Genomic DNA, 20824 nt, shown 5'->3' with positions numbered 1-20824 from the left:
GGAGGGACAAACAAGGTTCCTCAGGCCCCCTTGTATAAGGGCACTAATTCCATTCATTGCAGTGGAACTCTCATGACCTAATCACCTCCCAAAGGCCCCACTGTTTGATATTATTACCTTGGGGTTTGGTTTCAACATATGAATTTGGTCAGGGGGACACAAACATTCACAAAATAATCATGAACCTGGTGATTATTTTGATGTGAAAGTTGAGAGAAAAGAAGAAATACAAATAATCAATAAATATTATTTTACAGGGATATATATGATGTCATGCCATCTTAATATGCAGTAATCTCCAAGTATGCAAATTCTAAATAAATCTTGTCTTTATAGATTCAACCTAGATAAATATCCTTTTATTTGTAATATGCTAGGTTTGGCAATTACTCTGGGAAACACAGATTTTTTTAAATGTATACTTTGAATACACTAAGTAAACCCATTATTATTTTAAAAAGCAACAACTTTCATGGTGAAAAGTAGAGATTGATATGAATATGCTTATATTGAGACAATGACCCCTGCCTTGGGTATGTAAAACATGGTCTTCACCTCATGGTCAACTTCCGCAATTCTTCACAATTGACCATGTTACACATTCCAAATAACCGAGCTCCAGAATTCTAAGGAATTTGGATGGAGGTCACATGGGATGTGCTGAACTTTGTCCACCCAAGATGCATATGTTGAAATTCTAACTCCCAATATGTCAGAACGTGACTATATTTGAAAACAGGGTCTATAAAGAAATAATTTAGATAAAATGAGATCATGAAGACTAGCCCTTGTCCAATATGATTGATGTCCTTATAAGAAGAAATCTGGGCACAAGTAGTTACAGAGAAACGACCATGTGAAGACACAGGGAGAAGATAACCATCTAAGCCAAGGAAAGAGGCCCTCAGAAGAAAGCCATCCTGCCAACACCTTGATTTTGTACTTTTAGCTTCCAGGACCATGAGAAAATAAATGTCTATTGTTTAGGCCACTCAGTTTGTGGTGCATTGTTACAGCAGCCCTAGCAAACAAATATAGGGCACAGCTCACAGATGGTCTAGACCCGTCTGGCACTTGTGCTAGTCTGACTCCAAAGCCTGTGTTCTTCTTACCTTAGTCTTCAAAGAGCTTTAACTGAGCCTCTCTCTACTCTCTACCCAAGAGAACAGTGACTATTGGCTGAATCATCATGGCTTCCATTCTCTAATTAAAGGATGTGTAAGTGCCAGGAGTTTTCCATTCAGTAGAGGAACCGCTACTCTATAATGATTATGATCTTTTAATTTATGATGACAATGATTAGGGCAGAGAGAAAGTTTTTTAAGTGCTATACTATATTAGGGGAGTAAAAAGGGAATTGCATGACAGTGTTTCAAAGCTTCTGAACTCTAGCTTCCATAGATGACTGAGGCCTTACTCAAAAGCTAAGAATGGTATTTTTGGATTGCTTTACTGAGAAACAGAGAGAGAGAGAATGCTATTTGATACAGAAAAAGCTCTGCAATGAACTAAAGAAAGAAAGGAACTCGCTAAGTTAGATATTAACTTAAACCACATCAATTTGGCTAAGTCTGAGATTCTTCTACGATGCAATGCATGTCATATTTCTTATATAGACATAGGATTTTTGCATTCTTTTATCATGATGTCATGATTTTGCCTAACTGTGGAAGTTGCTAAGCCAATACTAAAAACAGCACAAATCAACTTGTTCTATTTGTTCTAAGACTTTCCCTTTGTAATATATGAATTTCCTATAACCTAGAATTTATAAAGTGAACCGAAAGTCACCTCCATACTTTTCCCATTTTCAGAACCCTATTCTACTAGAATAATTCTGTTATAATAGTTATTTAGGAATTATCAGGTAAATCGTGTTATGTAGATATCTATGAAAAATGTTTTTACTTGGCTTGGGTGAACATCTATTTTCTCACTTATTAAAGAATGCAATGTTAGTCGGGCATGGTGACTCACGCCTGTAATCCCAGAAATTTGGGAGGCCGAGGCAGGTGGATCACAAGGTCAGGAGATCGAGACCATCCTGGCTAACATGGTGAAACCCCATCTCTACAAAAAATACAAAAAAATTAGCCAGGCGTGGTGGCAGGTGCCTGTAGTCCCAGCTACTCAGGAGGCTGAGGCAGGAGAATGACATGAACCCAGGAGGCAGAGCTTGTAGTGAGCCAAGATCACGCCACTGCACTCCAGCCTGGGCGACACACCAAGACTCCACCTTAAAAAAAAAAAAAAAAAAAAAAAAAAAAAAAAAAAAGCAATGTTAAAGGAAATTATACTGACATCATATCTTATCAATTTCTTAACTTGATAGTGTTCTTGTCCTGTGAAGAATTCATATATTTTATCTTTATTTATCAATAATAAATTTAAAGTTTTAAGTATCTTTTTTTAAAAGGTATCTGAGAATGTTGCTAAATATCTTTCTTTTCCTTCTTTTCCATGCTCAGTACCTGGTCCAGGATCTTATCACCTCTTTCTAGATTATTGCTATAGGTCTGCAAGCTGTTCCTTTGCCTTGAGTAGCTTTCCCAGTCCAATTCATCCTACACATTGTTGCCAAATTCATGATTCTAAGCCAGATCTTTGTGTTAACTTCCCCATGCAGAAAGCTCCCATAGTTTCCCATTAACTAGCTGCAAGATAAAGTGTACATTACTAAGTTATCCATAATCTGACACCACTGAACCTTTCAAACTTTCTAGCCTTAACTACTAACACCCCCACTCTGAGCCAGCCAAACTGGCTTCCTGGACTCCTACAGAACTAACTCTGTATAATATTTCTTCTTATAATTAGTGCAAACATAGTTTTTAGCCATCAGTTGTCATCCAAGTGCTTTAGCTAGATGCCCAAGCATCTTAAATGTTCCTTGTTAAGTAATATTGTCAGTTTCTTGAAGGCAGAGTCAATGCTGTTTGCTTCATTGTGTACCTCACAAAGATTAATGTAAATAATTTTCTAGTGCTTTCAAGAGATATTTTTACATCCCCTGCAGAGGACACAAAGGTGAATAAGACATGGTTTCTGCCCTAAGAGTTCACTTCTAGAAGGGAGATAAATAAAAAGATAAATGTAATGTAATATGAAAGTTCTAGTCTAGAGGTATAAATAAAGGTTAGTGAAAGCAAAAGTTTGTGTATGGAGGCAGTGTTGGGAGTGGGGAGGAAGTTCTCATATGACAGAAAGTTACTGAATCGTATTTGAATAGACTTTGAAGGAGAAATATAATTTTTCTAGCCAGAAAGAAGATTTGAAATCAGAATTATACTGTTCTCACTTTTATACATCTGTGCATCTTAGGAAATAGTCACTGGGAAAAGTTTGAGAGGTTTATTACTTGCTCCTACCAGAAACCTTCAGATTCTTCTGTTATAAAAGAATGTTTCTGTCAGTTTCTCAAGTCAGGCCGCTTCTACCTCGACTTAATTGGTGGAACTTGAGAAATGTACATAGCTTAAGGTTAGCATTCTGATTTCTTTGGGCTAATTTCTTTTTCAATCCATGGCCAAAAACAGGTGGTCACTTCTCAAACCACCTCCCTGAGCCTTTCTGTGGAGATCTTCCAGAACTTTCCAACCAGAAGCCTTACGCAAGGAGCTCAGTTCTAGTTCCTCACAGAGCGTATGTTATGCATGCTCAACCTAGTCCCTACCTGAAGGTGGACATAAAACTCCAGTCCAGTTTTATAAACCACTGAGGGTCATTCAACTTTAATTCCCACTGAATTTCCCTGATTTTGAGTTTCTTTGTTTCTACATGTGTGAAATTTTTCTTTCTAGTTATACACACACACACACACGTACACACACACACATACATATACGTATAATTTGTGGTTATATTTAATCTACATTTTTGTGTGAGTGAAATAAAAAAAGACTCCTGTGTTAGTTCAGCCTACCATATTGGTTGGAAATCTTAAGATTTCTTTTAGGCTATGTCTTAGGATTATTGTCTAGGACTAACACATTGGGTCAAATGGCAATAACATTTTAGTAATATAGGATGCTGCTGTAAATTCCAGAAGGAGATATATGACCAGAAATATAATAGGACCATCTTTTCAATAGAATATTTTGTTCTGCAGCCTTATCCACAAACAGGTAAACATCTTGACCATGACTTGGAAGAAGTCATCTACTATACATATTTTTCTCTCCAGGAGCAAGTCCTCATAACTTTCTTGGTTGTCCTAGTAGTATTTTCTCAACATATGAGGCCTATAGAGACTTCTTTATAAAAAGATGACATACTGTCTGATGTCATGAAGCTTTTACCCTACTTCAAATGTCAGTAAGCTTTTTCTGTAAAGCTCCAGATAGTAAATATTTTTGGCTTTGTAAGCCATATGATCTATAACAACTTCTCAATTCTGCTTCTTAATTATAGCATGAAAACAACCACAGATTATAAATAAATAAATAAATATGGCTATGTTCCAATAAAATATTATATAGAAATATAGATGTCAAAGTGGATTTGGAAGATGGGCCATAGTTTGCCAACTCTGCTGTAATTGAAGAAACAAGGTGTATGTAGCGATCAGTGTTCTCCAGAGCAACAGAAGATCTGTATCTATAGCCACAGCCATAGCTGTCTATTGAAAGGGAGGCGGGAAGCAGAGAAAGCAAGAGAGAGAGAGAGAGACAGAGGTTTATTTTTAGAAATGGGCTCACACAATTCTGGGGACTTGTAAGTATGGGCTGGCTGGCAAGCTGGAAATTCAGGTAACAGTTGTTGTTTTCATCTTGAGTCCAAAATCCATACAGCAAACCACCAGGCTGGAAACTCAGGCAGCAGTTGATGCTGTAGTCTTCAAGCAGAATTTTTTCTTCCCTGGGAAATCTCAGCTTTTGCTTTTAAGACCTTCAGTGAATTAGATGAGGCCCACTCCTGCTACAGAGTGTAATCTGCTTTGCTTAAAGTCAGCTGATTGTAGATGTTATCCACATCTAAAAAATACCTTCACAGAAACATATAGACTATTGTTTGTCCAAACAACTGGGTACGATAGCCTGGCCAACTTTTCAGTGATAACCACTACAATATATACAGTAAAATAAGTATAGACAAAGAAATAACATAATTAGGTATCACAAACTGTTATCGAATTAAGTGCTAAGCCACTGTATAAAGAGTAATGTGACTGAGAAGGGTGATGAAATAAAGTGTTTTAATTAAAAAATAATATACTTTAATCATAAAATAAAACAGCAGATTATAACATTTAATATGTGTCAAGCAGTGTTCTAAACATCTGTCATATATTGTCTCATTCACTTCTCATAAAAACCTGATTGTGTAAGTCCTTCTCTTGTTCTCACCTTGCAAATCATATTGAGACAGGGTTTACACATCACCGTAACTGACCAAGTAATTGTAGTTTAACAACACTTTCTGGCTTGTGATACTCTAGTTTATCAAACAGGTTCCTTAAAAACAATCTGCTTGATAGAACCCTCCCCTAGTCTCCCAAACCCCCAACAGGCCCTGGTGTGTGATGTTTCCCTCCCTATGTCCATGTGTTCTCATTGTTCAACTCCCACTTATGAGTGAGAACATGCAGTGTTTGGTTTTCTGTCCTTGTGATAGTTTGCTGAGAATGACAGTTAACTGGCATGAGTTGGTATTTCATTGTTTTGATTTGCATTTCTCTGATGACCAGTGATGATGAGCTTTTTTTCCATATATTTGTTGGTCACTTAAATGTCTTCTTTTGAGAAGTATCTGTTCATATCATTCACCCAATTTTTGATGGGGTTGTTTCTTTCTTATAAATTTCTTTAAGTTCCTTGTAGATCCTAGATATTAGACCTTTGTCACATGGATAGATGGACAAATTTTCTCCATTCTGTAGGTGGCCTATTCACACTGATGATAGTTTCTTTTGCTGAGCAGAACCTCTTTATTTTAATTAGATCCCATTTGTCAATTTTGGCTTTTGTTGCAATTGCTTTTGGTGTTTTAGCCATAAAGTCCTTGCCCATGCCCATGTCCTGAATGGTATTGCCTAGGTTTTCTTCTAGGATTTTTATATTTTTAGGTTTTACATTGAAGTCTTTAATCCATCTTGAGTTAATTTTTGTGCAAGGTGTAAGGAAGGGATCCAGTTTGTTTTCTGCGTATGGCTAGCCAGTTCTCCCTGCACCATTTATTAAATAGGGAATCCTTTCCCCGTTGCTTGTTTTTGTCAGGTTTGTCAAAGATCAGATGGTTGTAGATGTGTGGTGTTATTTCTGAGGTTTCTGTTTTGTTCCATTGGTTTATGTATCTGTTTTGGTACCAGTACCATGCTGTTTAGGTTACTGTAGCCTTGTAGTATAGTTTGAAGTCAGGTAGCATGATGCCTCCAGGTTTGTTCTTTTTGCTTAGGATTGTCTTGGCTATCTGGGCTCTTTTTCAGTTCCATATAAAATTTACAGTAGTATTTTCTAGTTCTGTGAAGAAAGTCAATGGTAGCTTGATGGGGATAGCATTGAATCTATAATCTATAAGTTACTTTGGGCAGTATGGCCATTTTCATGATAGTGATTCTTCCTATTCATGAGCATGGAATGTTCTTCCATTTGTTTGTGTCCTCTCTTTTTTTCATACTTTAAGCTCTGTGATACATGTGCACAACTTGCAGGTTTGTTACATAGGTATACATGTGCCATGTTGGTTTGCTGCACCCATCAATTCATCATTTACATTAGGTATTTCTCCTAATTCTATCCCTGCCCCAGCCCTCACCACCCCCAACAGGCCCTGGTGTGTGATGTTCCCCTCCCTGCATCCATGTGTTCTCACTGTTCAACTACCACTTATGAGTGAGAACATGTGGTCTTTGGTTTTCTTTTCTTATGTTACTCTGCTGAGAATGATGGTTTCCAGTTTCATCCATGTCCCTGCAAAGGACATGAACTTTTTGTTTTTATGGCTGCATAGTATTCCATGGTGTATATGTGCCACATTTTCTTTATCCAGTCTATCATCGATGGGCCTTTGTGTTGGTTCTAAGTCTTTGCTATTGTGAATAGTGCTGCAATATACATACGTGTGCATGTGTCTTCATACTAGAATGATTTATAATCCTTTGGATATATACCCAGTGATAGGATTGCTGAGTCAAATGGTATTTCTATTTCTAGATCCTTGAGGAATCACTACACTGTCTTCTACAATGGTAGAACTAATTTACATGCCCATCAAGAGTGTAAAAGCATCCCTATTTCTCCACATCCTCTCTGGCATCTGTTGTTTCCTGACTTTTTAATGATCGCCATTCTAACTGGCGTGAGATGGTATCTCATTGTGGTTTTGATTTGCATTTCTCTAACGACCAGTGATGATGAGTTTTTTCATAAGTTTGTTGGTGCATAAATACCTTCTTTTAAGAAGCATTTGTTCATATCCTTTGCCCACTTTTTGATGGGGTTGTTTGTTTTTTCTTGTAAATTTGTTTAAGTTCCTTGCAGATTCTGGATACTAGCCCTTTGTCAGATGGATAGATTGTAAAATTTTTCTCCCATTCTGTAGGTTACCTGTTCACTCTGCTGGCAGTTTCTTTTGCTGTGCAGAAAGTCTTTAGTTTATTAGATCCAATTTGTCAATTTTGGCTTTTGCTGCCATTGCTTTTTGTGTTTTAGTGATGACGTCTTTGCCCGTGCCTATGTCCTGGAAGGTATTGCCTAGGTTTGATTCTAGGGTTTTATGGTTTTAGATCTTACATTTAATTCTTTAATCCATCTTGAGTTAATTTTTGTATAAGGTGTAAGGAAGGGATTCAGTTTCAGCTTTCTGCATATGGCTAGCCAGTTTTCACAGCACCATTTATTAAATAGGGAATCTTTTCTCCATTTCTTATTTTTGTCAGGTTTGTCAAAGATCAGATGGTTGTAGACGTGTGGCATTATTTTTGAGGCCTCTGTTCTGTTCTGTTGGTCTACATATCTGTTTTGGTACCAGTACCAAGCTGTTTTGGTTACTGTAGCCTTGTAGTATAGTTTGAAGACAGGTAGTGTGATGCCTCCAGGTTTGTTCTTTTTGCTTAGAATTGTTTTGGCAATGCAGGCTCTTTTTTGGTTCCATATGAACTTTAAAGTAGTTGTTTCCAATTTTGTGAAGAAAGTCAATGGTAGCTTGATGGGAATAGCACTGGATCTATAAATTACTTTGGGCAGTATGGCCATTTTCACAATATTGATCCTTCCTATCCATGAGCATGGTATGTTCTTCCATTTGTTTGTGTCCTCTTTTATTTCATTGAGCAGTGGTTTGTAGTTCTCCTTGAAGAGGTCTATCACATTCCTTGTAAGTTGGATTCCTAGGTATTTTATTCTCTTTGTAGCAACTGTGAATGGGAGTTCACTCATGATTTGGTTCTCTGTTTGTCTGTTATTGGTGCATAGGAATGGTTGTGATTTTTGCACATTGATATTGTATCCTGAGACTTTGCTGAAGTTGCTTATCAGCTGAAGGAGATTTTGGGCTGAGATGCTGGGGTTTTCTAAATATACAATCATGTCATCTGCAAACAGAGACAGTTTGACTTCCTCTTTTCCTAATTGAATCCCCTTTATTTCTTTCTTTTGCCTGATTGCCCTGGCCAGAACTTCCAATACTATGTTGAATAAGAGTGGTGAGAGAGGGCATCCTTGTCTTGTGCCAGCTTTCAAAGGGAATGCTTCCAGTTTTTGCCCATTCAGTATGATATTGGCTATGGGTTTGTCATAAATAGATCCTATTATTTTGAGATATGTTCCATCAATACCTATTTTTTTGAGTGTTTTTTTAGCATGAAGTGGTGTTGAATTTTATCAAAGGCCTTTTTTGCATCTACTGAGATAATCATCTGGCTTTTGTCATTGGTTCTGTTTATGTGCTGGATGACGTTTATTGATTTGTGTATGTTGAACCAACTTTGCATCCCAGGGATGAAGCCGACTTGATTTTGGTGGATAAACCTTTATTTTTTTTTTCTTTTGAGACGGATTCTCGCTCTGTTGCTCAGGCTGGAGTGCAGTGACGTGATCTTGATCTCGGCTCACTGCAAGCTCCACTTCTTGGGTTCATACCATTCTCCTGCCTCAGCCTCCCAAGTACCTCCCAAGTAGCTGGGACTACCAGCGCCTGCCACAACTCCCGGCTAATTTTTTGTGTTTTTTGTAGAGACGGGATTTCACTGTGTTAGCCAGGATGGTCTTGATCTCCTGACCTTGATCTCCTGGGATGCCAAGCCAGGATGGTCTCGATCTCCCGACCTCGTGATCCGCCCGCCTTGGCCTCCCAAAGTGCTGGGATTACAGGCACGAGCCACCATGCCTGGCCTGTGGTGGATAAACTTTTTGATGTGCTGCTGGATTCAGTTTGCCAGTATTTTATTGAGGATTTTTGCATCCATGTTCATCAGAAATATTGGCCTAAAATTTTATTTTTTTGTTGTGTCTCTGCCAGATTTTGGTATCACGATAATGCTGGCCTCATAAAATGAGTTAGGGAGGATTCCCTCTCTTTCTATTGATTGAAATAGTTTCAGAAGGAATGGTACCAGCTCCTCTTTGTACCTCTGGTAGAATTCAGCTGTGAATCCATCTGGTCCTGGACTTTTCTTGGTTGGTAGGCTATTAATTATTGCCTTAATTTCAGAACCTGTTATTAGTCTATTCAGAGATTCAACTTCTTCCTGGTTTAGCCTTGGGAGAGTGTGTGTGTCCAGGAATTTGTCCATTTCTTCCAGATTTTCTAGTTTATTTGCCTAGAGGTGTTTATAGTATTCTCTGATTGTAGTTTGTATTTCTGTGGGATCGGTGGTGATATCCCCTTTATCATTTTTTATTGCGTCTATTTGATTCTTCTCTCTTTTCTTCTTTATTAGTCTGTCTAGGGTTCCATCTATTTTTTTTTTTTTATCTTTTCAAAAAGCCAGCTCCTGGATTCATTGATTTTCTGAAAGGTTTTTTGTGTCTCTGTCTCCTTTGGTTTTGCTCTGATCTTAGTTATTTCTTGTCTTCTGCTGCCTTTTGAATTTGTTTGCTCTTGCTTCTCTAGTTCTTTTAATTGTGATGTTAAGGTGTTGATTTTAGATCTCTCCTGCTTTATCTTATGGGCACTTAGTGCTGTAAATTTCCCTCTACACACTGCTTTAAATGTGTCCCACAGATTCTGGTATGTTGTGTCTTTGTTCTCATTTGTTTCAAAAAACATCTTTATTTCTGCTTTCATTTCATTATTTACCCAGTAGTCATTCAGGAGCAAGTCATTCAGTTTCCATGTAGTTGTGCAGTTTTGAGTGAGTGTCTTAATCTTGAGTTCTAATTTGATTGCATTGTGGTCTGAGAGACAGTTTATTGTGATTTCTGTTATTTTACATTTGCTAAGGATTATTTTACTTCCAATTATGTGGTCAATTTTAGAGTAAGTGCAACGTGGTGCTGAGAAGGATGTATATTCTGTTGGTTTGGAGTGAAGAGTTTTGTAGATGTCTATTAGGTCTGCTTGGTCCAGAACTGCGTTCAAGTCCTGGATATCATTGTTAATTTTCTGTCTCATTGATCCTTCTAATATTTGTGTCCTCTCTTATTTCTTTGAGCAGTGGTTTGTAGTTCTCCTTGAAGAGGTCCTTCTATTCCTTGCAAGTTGTATTCTTAGGTATTTTATTCTCTTTGTAGCAATTGTGAATGGGAGTTCACTCAAGATTTGGCTCTCTGCTTGTCTATTATTGGTGTATAGGAATGCTTGTGATTTTTGCACACTGACATCATAGCCTGAGACTTTGCTGAAGTTGTTTACCAGCTTAAGGAGTTTTTGGGCTAAGACGATGGGGTTTTCTTTTTCTTTTTCTTTTGTTTTCTTTTTTTGGAACTTACATCAGCATTTATTGAGTTGTTACTGTACGTGCCAGGCATTTCCAGATATAAATTCTTACTTAATCTTTTTTTTTTTTGATTTTTAAATTAAAAAAAAATTTTTTTTTTTTATTATACTTTAAGTTCTAGGGTACATGTGCATAACGTGCAGGTTTGTTACATATGTATACTTGTGCCATGTTGGTGTGCTGCACCCATCAACTCGTCAGCACCCATCAATTCATCATTTATATCAGGTATAACTCCCAATGCAATCCCTCCCCTCCCCCCCCATGATAGGCCCCGGTGTGTGATGCCCCCCTTCCCGAGTCCAAGTGATCTCATTGTTCACTTCCCACCTATGAGTGAGGACATGCGGTGTTTGGTTTTCTGTTCTTGTGATAGTTTGCTAAGAATGATGCTTTCCAGCTGCATCCATGTCCCTACAAAGGACACAAACTCATCTTTTTGTATGGCTGCATAGTATTCCATGGTGTATATGTGCCACATTTTCTTAATCCAGTCTGTCACTGATGGACATTTGGGTTCTAAATATACAATCATGCCATCTGCAAACAGAGACAATTTGAATTCCTCTCTTCCTATTTGAATATGCTTTGTTTCTTTCTCTTGCCTGATTGCCCTGGCCAGAACTTCCAATACTATGTTAAATAGGAGTGGTGAGAGAGGGCATCCTTGTCTTGTGCCAGTTTTCAAAGGGAATGCTTCCAGCTTTTGCCCATTCAATATGATATTGGCTACGGTTTTGTCAGAAATAGCTCTTATTATTTTGAGATATGTTCCATGAATATATAGTTTATTGAGAGTTTTTAGCATGAAGGGCTGTTGAATTTTATCAAAGGCCTTTTCTGCATCTATTGAGACAATCATATGGTTTTTGTCATTGGTTCTGTTTATGTGATGAATTACATTTATTATTTTGCATATGTTGAACCAGCCTTGCATATGATGAAGCTGACTTTAATGTGGTGGACAAGTTTTTGATGTGCTGCTGGATTCAATGCAACATTATTTACAATAGCAAAGACTTGGAACCAAGCCAAATGCCCATCAATGATAGATTGGATAAAGAAAATGTGGCACATATACACCACGGGATACTACACAGCCATAAAAAAAAAAAACGAATTCATGTATTTTGCAGGGACATGGATGAAGCTGGAAACCATCATTCTCCACAAACTAACGCAGAAACAGAAAACCAAACACTGCATTTTCTCACTCATAACTGGGAGTTGAACAATAAGAACATATAGACACAGGGAGGGGAACATCACACACCAGGGGCTGTCAGGGGTTTGGGGGCAAGGGGAGGGAGCATATTAGGATAAATACCTAATGCATGCATGGCCTAAAACCTGGATGACGGGTTAATAGGTGCAGTAAACCACCATGACACATGTATACCTATGTAACAAATTTGCATGTTCAGCACGTGTACCCCAGAACTTAAAGTAAAATAATTTTTTAAAAAGTGACATGAAGCAAATGCATAAAAGGATCATTTCAATCATGCAAATTTCTAAGCTATCTCTGCTTATAGGAATGACAATATAGGAAGGAAAACCACATTTGCTGAGAGCCTACTCTGAGCTGAGCAATTTAACTATGTTATCACATTCCAGCCTCAAATAACCCTGAGACAGGTAAAAGCTCAAAGAACACACATTTCTTGATGAAGGTAGAACTGCTGGCAAAGCTCTCATATGAAGGAATGATATTAAATCCATTTCTGGGAGATCATGTTCAATTTACTCTAACCCACTGCTTTGTATTAAAGTGCAAATAGATCTTCAAGAATTTCATGGTTACCCTGCAAAAAGGCACCAACCAGCAAGTGAATTTACCACCATAGCACAATCACAGCTCACATCTATCGGACCCTTTCTATGTTCCAGGCATGGTGCTAAGCATTCTACATGCTTAACCTTGCTAAATCTTCACATGCCAAGCACACGAGGAACTTATGATTTACAGCAAGTAAGTAAGTATCTCAAGGACACATGTGAGCAAGTGATCAAGTGAACCCTGAAAAATCTCTGTGTTTCTATATTCTCTGATATTACGGGAAATCTGTCACCCTTGGGTCACAGTCCTGTTCTTAAATATTTCTCCCAAGTGTTATCTGAAGAAATATATCTTCTTTACCACAAGGGGATATTTTATCTCACGACTCTCTGCTGTACTACATGGAACACACTTTGCAACAATGAGAGATAATTTGAGGGACCCAGGTGTCCTCACAGCACAGAAAATGGGAAGACCATGTCTGGGAGCCTTAACGACATTCTTCCTTTGATAGAGTACTGTTTTGTTTTCTCTTCTGCAAGTTGGTGCCTCAGTTTCAGTAAAAAGGGGTAAGGCAAGTAGAGGGTAAGTAGTAAAAGAGTTACAAAAGATTTAGTAACAATGATATCAGCAATAACAACGATCCCACCTCACAAGAAGAATTAAAGGATGAAGATTTATGTTGTTCTTTGAAGATGAAAAGAATGAACTTAATGTGGGTTATTTCATGATGCAGCCAAAAGTGTGGTCTCCGCCCCATCTCGGGAGAGCCCAACCACTGAGCTGCTGCTTCTTTGCATGGGAGTTACTCTGTGGACTGAAATGTATCATCCAAAGGAGGATCTTAGAAAGTCCAGAGAGAAAGCCATCCTCAAGGGTGTAGCTTCCACACATAAAGTTGTTTTATTCACTTCTTTGATTCTGTGTGCCACAGATGCCCTGCCTCAGTAGTCACATAAGGAGAAAATTCCCAGTGAGAAAAAAAAATATTTTGAGAGTCGGGAACAAATTGGAACCGACACTGATCTCAATAGCAGGCACTGGCAGGGGGTGAAATTATTTTTCAAACGCTTTTGCTTCTCCTGGTAAAGTAGTTAGTGTTGTATTTTTATGCTAGAAGGAAAAAGTGATGAAAAGTTTTTAAACCCAAGGAAACAAAACCCTTGACTTGTGTCCAGTTTTTTTGCAAAACAGGATCCCACATGGCTAGTGCTGGTCTTAGTAGGTCTGAAACAAATTGGATGATGCACCTTTTAGATTTGGCTGTTGTGTTTCTCCTCATTTCTGTTAGGGTTTTGCTGCTCAGTATGCTTATCAGCCTTGCTCTGGGCTTTTAGCTGCAGGGGGAGAGGTGGCAGAAGGCCATTTCATAGCACTTTTAGTATTTTAGGTTCCAAACGCACAGATGTCCAGCGTGGCTCTGTAAGGGTGTGTGTGTGTGTCTCTGTGTGTGCAATAGTGAGAGTTGGTGTTTATGTGATAGGGAAGGAGTAGACGAGGGGCAGGGTCAATAGCGCACCCACAGTACGCACTGCCCTGCAGCGGGCTGTCCTGTGCCATACTGTACCATTCACATCACGCTGCCCTTTAAGCAGGTTTTCTTGTGCTACAAAGCAATAGAAGACTGTTTCCAGGTTTCTGCCCGCTTAGGCCAGTAATTCCAACCCCAAGCTTAGCCACAGTCTGACTTGAAGGGGAGAGTTCTAGAGAAGGATAAAAGAAGAATTTTCTCAGCAAGTTTGTTTCGTGTGCCCTCCCAAGTTCAAAGAGAAAATTCTGTCTCATTAAAATGACTTCTGGCTTTGCCTGGGGGAATTTCAGGCTTCAACAGTTAACTTTTCTGGAGTTATAACTTTTATGCATTTCTCTTTTTATTGGGTAGACGTTATGATTGGTTTTACAAGCAAAATAAACAGCTTAGGAACAAATGAAAGACTTTTTATTTCTCTTTTAACTGTAAATTCAAGAGCTTGAAATGAATTTGGCAAATAACTCATAATGCTGAGGAGAGCTGTGGCCGAAAGACAAGATTTCCAAAAATTCTTGAAAATCCAAGTAATACCGGGAATAAATCCCAATTTCAACTTGTTGAGCCTTGAGTCTGTCTTAGAACATTTTTTTTCTACCTTAAAAAAAATTGGAGAAATCAATCACAGAACTCCTATTGCGCTGTCTCTTTGCCACAGAGTGCAGAGCTGTGCTCGAGGTCCAGCTGTTCTTAACACAGCCATAGGGAGCAGGACAAGCATGTGCTACCCAGTGAGTTGAGGAAGTAACTCCTCCATGTAGGATTTAAGACCTCCTGAAGTGCAATTTAGGGTTAGAAATATTTACATTTTTTTCCTTACACATCTCATATTTATTTGATTATTTTTCTTTTCTTTTTTCTTAAGATCAACCCTGAATTTTTGACCTGACTGATGAACTTACTTTTGACCTTTTAAACAATTGTGCATTATGCAAAATCAATCACTGAAAAAAACCGCACATTAATATATACCAGACAAATGATATTAGAATGGTCTTTCATTAAAGGCCCAATTTAAGTTTCATTTTTCTGTATATAAATCCTTCTTTAATCCCTCCCCATCAAAATTATCTACTGTGTGCTTTAGCTAATTGTTGTCATTGTCCTTTGAACAACTTTGTGTGCCAGGCATTGTAACAGTGCCTGCCTTTTACATACTTGACTTTTAATTATGCAAAGATAAGTTCATGTTACCTGAGGATAACGAAACGGAGGCCTGGGGGTTAATCAATCAGCTTCTTCAGGGGTCAATGGTGGAGCAGATTTTTGAACCCAGATTTGTCAACTAGTATAATTTGCACTTTTTGTAACCACATTCACTTCTGTGACTCTACAACACTGCTGTCTACAGGGTTTTGCCAATGATTCATCAGTTACTTCAAAATCAGAAACAGGTTTTTATTAATATCTATGCACCCTTTATCAAAAGTTTCTGGCAATACTTTCAATAAATTTGTTAAAATAAGTTTATAACCTCAGTTTTATAAACCAGTTGAACAATTCAGCTTTAGCTAGTCATGATATACATAGTAAAGTTTAGGGACTGTATCTCTAATAGAAGGTACGTGGTGTGATAGCTGACATATCAAAATCCATGTAAAAATCAGCCATTCTAGTAGTAGAAGTAGCAGTAGTTGTAGTAGTAATTACCACCACCACGTTTTATTGAGTAAGTTTTAGTTGTGAATCTTTTCACTGCACATTCATTTTTACAAATTAACCTCAGGATAATCATAGGAAGTTATAGGGGAAATATTAATCTCCATGTTGCAGTTGAGGAAAGTAAAACTCAGAAAAATTAAATAACTTGTCTAAAATCAGAGTCTAAAAAATTCTAGTCATGCTTTTACCATTCACATTGTAGGACATAATTGAGTCCCTCTCTATCTAGTGCATTTGATTACGCCTCTAAAATATGGCACCAGCAAGATTAGAGCCACAGCAGCAAGATTTGGAGTCAGTGAAGAGAGGCCTTCACTGCAAGAGAGTGCTAAGTAAATACTTAGTGAATGATGGAGTCAGTACAGCTTCTTCAATAATGGCATCAGTTTTGATCCAAGTCCCTGGCTACAGCCCATGCCGAACACTGATTCCTCCACCCAAGGAGTAAGCATAGGGAGCTCATATATTGTTTGTTTTCAATACCCAGGAATACTCTTAAAAATCAGCCCTTTGGAGTAAAAAAGAATAATAGCAACTATTGTTTGAGAAAACATATATTCTGTTAATTATTGTACTTATCGATTTACTCTCCTAAGGCATTGCCTTTGAATATTTTTAATGATAGTACAGTCATACTACCAGATGTTTTATAAAATATAACCAAAAAAGACAATGTCATAACATTCACCTATGAGGGCAACACAATCTACTATAGTATAGTAAATGTTTCTGACACATAAATTAGTGATAGCTTGTTGGGAAGTAAGGGTATGATGTCAGGATACTATGGAAGTCTTATTGTTCATACAGAATTTCCTCCAGCATGTTACTACTTTATGCCAAGTAGTCAGAGCAACAGAATGCAAAGTATACCAAGCCAGCTGAATATGGTAACGTGTGAAGGAACATGGCATGGTCCCCCATGCCCAGTCACCCCATGTTCCTTCTACTGGCTCAGTTTGGCAGGAGGTTTTGTGCTTTCTGGCTAGTTTTCCCTGCTTTTTATGCATTGACCCTTGTCTCTATAACTCAGCACCCTTCTGCCCTGTAATGTCTTCCTTTGTATTACTTTCATCAAGCTGTCTTTTACTTTATTTCTAAGGTATTGTTCAGTATTTCCCATGGTATTTATTTAGTATAAATTCAAAATACTTTTAAGCTTTGCTTATATTGTATCAGTATTATTATTGCGTTTACTAGTAATCTGTTTACAAAGGTGCATAGGTTTTAACTGCCCCACCCCTACTTTCTCACAAAGGGAACAATTTCAAAAATGAGAGGTCGCTTTTTGGGCTGCATGTACCACATTATGGAGAAACATCTGCATGGTTCAACAATATCACCCATCTGGGTCATAGCAGAGGAAGCATGAAGAATGTGAAATAAAAGTCTTGAGAAAATTAGTAGTACTTGTGCACTTTACACACAAGAGAAACACATAAGCGTTTGCTCTGCACACCTTTCTCACAGACTCATAAACAAGCATATACAGGTTACTTAGCCATCTGAGCCTCTGTTTGCTTATGTGAAAATTAGAGCTAATAACTCTTACTTCACAAATGGGTAATTAGGACTATATGGAATAACACAAGCTATGCATCTGTCACAACAGAGGTACTTATTAAAGATTAATTCCTCTTCCTTTTTTCAATAATCTGTTCATGCATAAGCAGAGAAAATAAGTAGGGCTTTTGGAAATAGGAGTGGGACTATCGTCTTTTTAACATTCAATGACAGCAAGACAGAACCCTGAGAGTGTGACACAACAGAAAAATTAATTTCTTTTAAAAGACACTAAAATTTTAAAAGTACAAAAATCTAAGACCATCAAAGCATGATAGTCAACTTTCTGCTGACATCATGCTATTATAACATTATTGCAATGGTTCTGAATGCAGAAGGCATTCAATTATCTTCAAAATGTTATCTTTCTGAAGGTGGGGAAATATGCAATCTACTTTAATAAGATTTTTAAGAAAATAGTTTTTATTGTTAAACACCTTACTCTCCAGGTTATATACATATATCTGTGTGTGTGTGTGTATGTATATATAAGTATGTATATATGTTGTATTAATTTATGGGGTAGAAGTGTAATTTTGTTACATGCATAGGTTGTGCAGTGGTAAAGTCAGGACTTTAGAATATCCATCACTCAAATAACACACATCACATCTAGATTATATTTTGAAGAGTTTATAAGACTCTTCATGTCTCATGATCTTCTCTCTTTCAAAACTGATGATATAAGTCAGAATTTCAGAACAAATATCAAGCAATGACTTCAGAGTTAAAATAAATCATGTAGAATGACAGTAAGTAGCCAATTACTCCTGGCTTCCTTGTTTAAAATGATGCAGGGAAAAGAAAATACATTCAAATGACAACAAGAATGACTTTGATTGGGCAGATTTAAAAAAATACACAACTTTTGAATTCCCAGTTTCTTAGAAAAAATTGTGAAGATAGTAAGTTATTATTATTATAGATAGATAATTATTATTATAGATACTAATTATTTCCTTTTGAAAAGAAATAATTAAGGATAGAAATTATTCTATTTATAGACCATTAATTTGAATGTTTATCTATTTCTCCCTTTATTAGTTTCTATTGTTGATAACCCAAAGATTGCCCATTTTTATTTTAAAATAAGAAATAAATCAGGACCACTTTGCGTGTCATCCAAGAATTACACACCCACTCCCTCAATGGCAGCAAGGTTATACACAGCAGTGATTAAGAGCTGGGATGTAAGTAAGCCTTAACAGACATGTCAGATTCACGCTTTGCTGCTTACTGGCTCCTAGAACTCAGGCTAGGTACTTAAAATTTTTCTCTGACTCATGTTTTTTCTCTTCGGCAAAATTGGATTAATGTTACCTCTCTTCTGGAGTTGTTTTAAGGCTTACATTGGATGTATGCAATTGACAAAATGCCTGGCACAAAATGATTGTTACATATATTATAATGTGTTATACACACATGTATGTACAGTATATACTAACCTTTACACTCTTTATGAACGGCTCAAAATGAATGACTCTATTATGCTTTGCTTCTTTCTTTTTTTAATTATGTAGTTACACAAAATCACTAAGGGAAAATGAACAAAGATAACTAAAACATAGTCTCACAGTACAGTATAATTTGCATGTGAACACTAATAATGCTGAATTGCATCACTTGTTTTAAAATAGGCAATTATAGATCATAAAAATTAATTTTGATACTTATCATCTTGCTGTAAAATGCATTTGATATTACATTTTAAGTAAGATTGTGAATAAGAACACCTTAAAAGTTATACTTAAAAAAAACCAATTTCTCTAAATGTTTAGATAAAATAAGGTTAAATTGAAAATTTTTGCTAAAAACTATATTCTGATTTATATTTCTAATCTTTTATGATATTCTAATTTTATCTTATTTTCTTGGAATTGCTTTATAGTAGGAATTGTGTTTCATGCCATCTGCATGAGACTTCATTTAGTGTATTTTGATATCTACTTTTGACATTTCAGCCAGCCTTTTCAAATTAAAAAATTCCTTTTAAATTTCTTGTTTCCATCCATATTACTAGATGATTCCTAGGACACTGTCATACCTTTTAGCTCTAATCTTGGCTTTTAACATGACTTTCAAAGGCAACTTGGCTTTCATTTTTTAGTATCTCACAAAACACAATACTTGTTTAATGGTTAACTTAATATCTACAAGTGGAAGAAATGCTCTTGGCTCTTTAAAGACTTTAGTACTTTTGGTAAAAGGATCTCATGAACCAAGTTCTTGCTATCTCTTGCAGCACAATTTTGAAATTTTCCTAAATAAGAAATCTAATGAATATTATCTGAAGTTATAGGTATGCAGTTTCTACTGCCATCATTGCAAAGGAATACTTCCTATAATTAAAAGGCATGCAGTCATTCTTGGGCTAAATGGAAGAAGAAATTAAATCGTCACTTAGTGGAGGTATAATAGAGCTTGCTTGGTTGCTCTGGGGGAGAGAAAAATGTTTTGACTGTGTGTGGGGAGGAAAGAGGAAAGACTCAGTAAATAATTGGTTTTTCATCACTCAGGTTAATGCCAGCTCTGAATCTCAAATAATAAGTCAATCGCAATTTCATAAAGATACATCAAATGACATTTTATCCTTTTGTAGATCTAGATAAATGGTCTTAAGGATGAGGAATGGCTGACTTTAGCAAACACATTAAAAATAGAACATTACTGAGTAACTCAAATTTAAAAAGCACAAAGACATTCACATGCAAAACCAAAGAGTTTTTGGCTATTGAGAAGAAAGGTTGTGACCTGGCTTCTAGTCTGTCTCCATTCTTGACCTCCTTTATTTTAGTTCAAAGAGATTAAATACATTTTCTTGGGCCAGCCATGGATGAGAACATCATGGATACTTTGGCTTGAAGATAGAGAAGGAAGAGATGGGGAAAAGGGACTATGAGCTAATGGGTCTTTTCCATCCCTGTAGCCTGGGCTTCTGCCATTCCTTCCCACACAACCCAAACTCCAGCCACATTGGCTCCCTTGCCATTCCCCAAGCACACCCAACATTTAACGGAGTATGCCTTTGCACATACTGTTCTCTCTGCCTTTACTACCACCACTCCCACTTCTGTTTTGCAAACTCCTACTCATCTGTCAGCAGATTTCATCCACTCTGTAAAACCGAACCCAATTCACAAGCAAAGCTGATCAGTCTTTCATGCAACTTTCGTGCCACTTTGTTTATTCCTCCTCTTACTCCATTTAACTGAAATGTGTCTTTTTAAACATCTCTTTCTTCTACACTCAGCTATGGACTTCTGAAGGAAAGGGGCTGAGCCTCTCTTATCATTTTTGCCCAGTCCCTTATAGGTAGCTAGGAAACCATAAAGGCTTATACATTCATACTGCAAGTACGATATATTCATACTGCAAGTAAGTGATATAGATAATAGATACAGAGGCAGAGATAAGG

The sequence above is a fragment of the Trachypithecus francoisi genome, unplaced genomic scaffold (genome assembly GCF_009764315.1).
Source record: "Trachypithecus francoisi isolate TF-2019V2 unplaced genomic scaffold, Tfra_2.0 Lachesis_group5, whole genome shotgun sequence".
NCBI lineage: Eukaryota > Metazoa > Chordata > Mammalia > Primates > Cercopithecidae > Trachypithecus > Trachypithecus francoisi.
This window is presented reverse-complemented; position numbering follows the sequence as displayed.